At 49.3% G+C, this 6,004-nt stretch overlaps 1 long non-coding RNA gene across 1 annotated transcript; it reads right to left on the bottom strand.

The window, feature by feature from the left end:
* Nucleotides 1–823: 823 nt before the first annotated feature.
* Nucleotides 824–1,297, bottom strand: LOC135371838 (uncharacterized). Its single transcript, XR_010415730.1, has 2 exons — nt 1,000–1,297; nt 824–935 (listed from the first exon to the last, which is right to left on the bottom strand). It is a non-coding gene; the product is annotated as an uncharacterized LOC135371838 (long non-coding RNA).
* Between the last annotated feature and the right edge of the window lie 4,707 nt (nt 1,298–6,004).

Genomic DNA, 6,004 nt, shown 5'->3' with positions numbered 1-6,004 from the left:
TCAGTTTCGCTTTCATTCTCCGTTCTTTGCGCGCGCGCGTTTATCTCTATAAAGGCAGCGCGCACCGCCCTCGCGTCATCACTACGTGAAGATGTTCAGCTACCACTCTTTACAAAATTGTTCCCGCACCCACGCTTCTTGGGAAGAAGTGGAGAAGGAATGTTTCAACGGCGAAAGTCCCCGCAACGAGCTCGTCATCACTGCTTTTCGCTACGTGATAGACATGGTAGGCTTTGGCAATATAGGAGAGATCTCGCCGGGGCCGCTGCAGGAGATGGTGCGTCGGATCTACGCCCGTTACAAGAACGTCTGCATAACGGTTCCTGACGGACCCCTGGGACTGATGAGCGAATTTGTGAGCTTGGCCAACGCAGAATTCAACTACATCGCTGCAGACATCGTGGACCTTCTCGCTCGTGCCATCGCTCATATTAAGCACGCCCTGCGGAAGCAGCGACATTTGCAAGCAGTCTACATCGCCAATTTTGTCATTGATTTATTGAAATACCGATTGGTTATTGACATGCAACGCATTAAACAGTCCGAATAACTTTGACGTGACTCTGTGTGTTCTTTCACTGAAACATCTTTATTGAATACAAACAAAAGATTTGGTCAATAGATGCCAGCACCCTCCCTAACTTGCCTCAAGAGAAAGGATATGGGGTATCTTCATCGCAGCGTCGTCATTGCGCGGGTTACTGCGCCAGCACGATGACGGAATGGTCATTCTTTTCGTACACCCATTCCGCTACCACACTGCCACGTTGACCCGTGCTTCTCCTGTCTGAGGGAGAGAGAGAGAGAGAGAGAGAGAAGCATGTCTCGACTAGAACTTTTATTCTCGATTACATGCGCGTGCAGCTCTTTGTTCCGCGGTTACTCGATGCCTGACGACGTCGACGCTCTCGGGCTCTCTTCCGGGTTTTCCGTTGCTGCACAAAGAGAGAGAGAGCACTATCGTAATCCTATACGCGTCAAAACACTAGGAAAGCTTACCGTATTCGCAGCTTCCATAAGGGAAGGAGTGTACGGCATCCACGAGATAGCGCTTGTCGTCGTAGGGGACCAAGCTCTTCTTGAGTCTCGAAATGGTGTACATCGTTTGCTTTATACTCTGGATGGTGCACTGCTTCTGAGAGACCGCCTTTTCATTGAACAGAGAATCTCGGTACACTTCGTGCAATAAATGTTTCCTCACCACGTCTTTCTTAACTCCTTTCGCTCTCGCGATCTGTTTGTGTGTCCCAGCCAAGAGGATGCTGTACATTTTCGCTCGGATGGCTACGACTTCCTGAATAACTCCACCTCCTGTCTCGTCTTTGAAGTACCCCATCTGATTCGCGTGCTCGTCGTTGAAAAGTGGGTGGTCCGGCGGATAGGAAGATAGATCTAACTCACTCTCAATCTTCATCAGCTGCTCTTCCAGGCTTTCACACGTGAGAGAAAAAATTATGCTGTCCGTGTCGCTATAGATCAATTGCACTGGACATGTCAAGCGAGAAAAGAGCGATTCGTAGATGAAGCTGTACATTCGGACTTTGGATATTTCAAGAATGGCAAAGCCCACGTAAAGGGGGTGCGTGCATTTGATGCGGCGTTGCTTCATCTCGTATAAGATGCACTTATCACTCAGAATGTGAAAATGCTGACTGTCGACGGAGCTAGCTTTTCGGAGCGCGCTTTCTTTGTCGTAGGCTATAGCCTACCTTTTCATGCGTCTCACATTTTGTATCGACTTACCGAACGTGCTGTTCGACATGGTTTTGTACAGAAGTCGCTCGAATTTCGTGGTCGCGGCATTCCTCAACGCGACGTTTCTCTGCACGAAGGTTCGCAAAAAGTTGTCTTGGTGGAACGAGAGGATGTTGTGAACACGTTTTATTTTCATGCCCAACCTCACGTACAGAGCGAGCAATGCATAATGAACGACATAGCGTTCTTTGTCGTGGCACGTCAGCAAGAGTTTCTTGGTGGGAGGGGCGTTCAGCGACAACGCATCTTTCAGGTGGCGTTGGTAGGGGGACAGTTCGTTCTCGTCCACGCACCTGTGTTCTGGTGCCAGTGGAAAATCCCTGGTGAGCGCGTGCAGTTCTTCTGGATATGACAAGTCTACCACGTACACGCAACCCACTTCCGAATCGTGAGGAATGTTGAGAAAATCGATCTCGCTCCACCTCGAAGGATCGACCCACTCAAAACCTCCTGTTGGGAGATGGAAAGTCATCGCGTACGGGTACAAACTGTTCACGTCGAGGTACTGGATAAAAGTCTTTTCTTGGTGGGGATCGTAATCGTCACACCCCTCGTGATTAGCCCTACAGTATCTGTGGAAGCTGTTACAAATGCCTCCCCTGATCCCCTTCTCGATCGTTTCATACATCTCGCGATCGCTCATGAGCTCGAGTTTGACATTGGTGAGCTTCAGAGCGCTGCTCCACGCGTAACTGGCGAGGGACATGGCACGTAAGATATCCATCCCATCCGTCTCTAGCGCAATCTTCCTGAAATACAGTACGACGTCGCAGAGCTGACAAGCGTCCAGCGTGACGTAGAGACGCGTGTAATCTCCTAGGTCCTTGCATTTGAACAATTCGAAAATCTCGAGGGCGTACTGATAGTCCTCGTCCGTGATCTCTTGGTCGTTCAGGTCGCTTTTGAAAGCTTGCTTTGGCGGTAGTGCGGGCAAATTGTACGCTTCGAAACTGTCGACGAAGGTGTACGGGTAAATTCCCTTCTTGAGAAGCCGTCGGAAACGGTCACCAAACATTTGACGGGTGCAATGAAACGCGCTCTCGCCACCGCTGGCGAGAAGGGTTTCCACCAGGTTCGACAAGGACAGGTTGAAAAACTGCGTGGTATCGCGGAAATAGAGATCTCCAATATTGAACCCTCTTATCTTTTCCGAGCTCGAAGCTAAGATCCACGGTTCGCCCAGATTTAGAACGTGCATGTGGCGGAGAAGGGAGCTCAAATCGTACTGCAGGTTGTGCACGCACACGACGAGTTCTTTGGTGTTACGACACGTAAGGTTACACGTATCACACAGCGTCGCGACAAAATTCGAGGAACCGGGATCTACGAAACGGGTGTGGTCGTGATGCGACACCTTCCGCGTATGTCGGTTAAATTCGATTCCACAAAATTCGCAGTGCGTAGCGCTCGCGTGCCGAAAGTGGTCTTCCATACTCATGACCAACGGTGAGGGAAAACGGTTCAGCCTATCGATTTGTTCGCTAAATCGCTTTAGTGCGAGCAAGCATTTTTCTGCCGCGTTGGGTCCCAAATAGCCATCTACGTCCATTATTTTCCCATCACAACTTCTCACTAGCACAATGCTATACGAGCTCATCCTGTGCACACTCGAGGCGTCCTTCACGAGCGCGTCCTTTTCCAAAACGCTCTCCGTGTCCAACACCGCGAAATAGGGATAGGGATGCATGTACTGTATCTTGTTGAAGGAGACGCTCTCCCCCGCTTTTGGCATTTCGAGAATTACTTCGTTTACGTCTCGACACAAACGTTCGTGTTGCTGCAATGCCCCTCTCGTTCCGTAACCGGACGTGCATTTCTCGCAATAAAAGTAGTCACTTCGTCCCATGAAAGTGCTAAATTTTCGGATCCCATAGAAATGCTCCCTAACCTCGAGCAGGTGGACTTTATCCTTATAGAGCGTAGAGGGAACCCGTCCGGTAGATATCGAACTCGTCTGCTCGTCGAACACGTAGATGTACACGGAGATTTTGTTTTTTCTCTCCCACAGGGCAATGTCTTCGTAAGTGACTGGGAAGCAGGGTGGCCAGTACGTTACGCGCGTCTCCGGATTCGAAGGATTCATGTATTTGCGGTATCTGGCATAATCGTTTGGTTTGTTCCTCAAAGGATGTAAGAGCGCAAGCACGCTATACTTGAAACACTCGTTTTCGTGATTCGGTGGAAGTTTGACGTTTGTGAGAGTCTTTGTTTTTTTCTTCAACATTTCGGGAAGCTCGATCGTGCATCCAATCCGCTTCGGTTTTAAGCGCGTTAGTTTTAAGTCGACACATTGGACGTCATTCGAGGTGAAACCAGACCCTTCTCTCGCATAGTTTTCAACGCGTTGCGAGGATTCTGCGATAGCAGCATTTATCGCGTCTTCGATTTCTTGGCGGTTATGAACGACTCTCATGTGAAGGTTCACGTGAAGGAGATGCGAAGTCAACCCGTCGGCTCCGTCCTTAACCATGAGCGCCTTCGAGCACAGACAAAATTTGAAAGGCATGGGATAAGCTTCGAGAACGCGCGTGATTACTGGAGCTATGCTCGGTAGATAGAGTCGCAAATCGTCGACGTTGTCGTCGTGCGGGGAACAGAGAAGCGTGTACCTAGTAGCCGTTCCGTCAAATGCCTCATCTGTGACAAAAAAAGGAAGGAATCGTCTCTCCGTGACGGAGGGATGATTCTCTACGACGTGTTCTCTCAATTCAACGATTCTACGACCCTGGACAGGCTCAGCTTCGTTTCGAAATTCTGGGCTTGCATCTGGTGATTCATCTCGAACCCTACCAGACAGAGGAATGAAATCTGCATACGACTGATCCCCTTCCCACATGAGCAATTCGTCGTCGTCGTCGTCTGTTTCAGGTATTACGAAAGGCGGACTACTGACTCTGTCGTCGTCGTCATCTGAAAGGACGGCTGGGCTATTACCGAGATTCTCTATTCTAGCTTCGTGCTCTCTTTCTACGGCCACGAGCATGGCATCGATGGGGTCGTACTGACATACGAGACAGCGCGGCACTGCGGTCAAACAAAATCAGTACGAGATTTCCTCTCACGAAACAATGCTCACTTTTCCCTTCAGTTGAGGAACGCTTGAGATTGATGATGAGAGACGATGGGATGAGTTCCTGTGTTCAGTGTCATGCGGTGACAGCGGCTATTGGTTCCTGAAAAACAATGTCATACATAGAATACACTCTCACAGCAGAGACGGTCAACTTACATTTTGGTCCACGAAACGACTCACGTCGTGGATGGATGGATGGATGGATGCCCCTCGTGGGCTGTCGATCAATCGTCGTAGCACCAGCGCACCTTTTATAGTCGCTACACCGCTCTCCTCCTCCTCGCGTTGCGACGGTGTCGTCTGTACTTTGACCACCCCGCCTTCCGTCTTTCGCGCCTTTTTGCGATGTCGCATATGACAATGATACTATCGACGTTGAATAAAACATTACACTAATTTCTAGCTAACACTCTGGGACGACTTGTACATGACGACGAGAAGACCCAGAGTGGGATTCGAACCCAGGATCCTTCTACACTGGGCGCGACACACTAACCACCAATCTAATTTGTACTGCGTGACGTTTTTCGTATTGCGGGGTTCGTGTCTACACACGTCACAACATGTTCAAACACGTCCAAACATGTTCAGACATGTTCAGTGACGTCACAACATGTTCAAACACGTCCAAACATGTTCAGACACGTTCAATGACGTCATAAGAGGAAGAGAGAGGAACGAGTGTGTCCAGGGGCGACTTCGACGGTTCGCCGCCCGTGTCCGAACATGTTCAAACATGTTCAAACACGTCTTAACATGCCCAAACACGTTCAATGACGTCATAGAGAGTGAGGGGCAAAGCTTTACTATAAATGTCGAAGCGAATGGCCGATCGTCATTCCATCATGATCAGCTTGGTAGATCCTCGTAAGTAATACCCATGACGTCATCATCATCGCCGAAATGTTTGAAGAGTTTCGTTTCCAGTGTACAACACTTTTGCTGCGCGTGAAGTCGGTTTTTTCCCGCCTCACATATTTCGGGAGATTGGCAGGGCCCGCTTCTTCTGCACCAATTGCGGTGGATTGTGGTCCAAAGGTACGCTTCCTCGTTATTTTTTTTTTTTTTTTAATACGTTCTATAATCGTTCACATTTTTTTTCCAGAGCAAAAGCATTGGACGGACCGATTGATTCGCCCGTTTCTCGGCTGTCGGACGGTACCGTTCGACGTACGT

Source organism: Ornithodoros turicata, chromosome 1 (assembly GCF_037126465.1).
Source record: "Ornithodoros turicata isolate Travis chromosome 1, ASM3712646v1, whole genome shotgun sequence".
In the NCBI taxonomy this organism is placed as follows: domain Eukaryota; kingdom Metazoa; phylum Arthropoda; class Arachnida; order Ixodida; family Argasidae; genus Ornithodoros; species Ornithodoros turicata.
The sequence above is the reverse complement of the archived record's forward strand: the minus strand, read 5'-3'. Positions and strand labels throughout refer to the sequence as shown.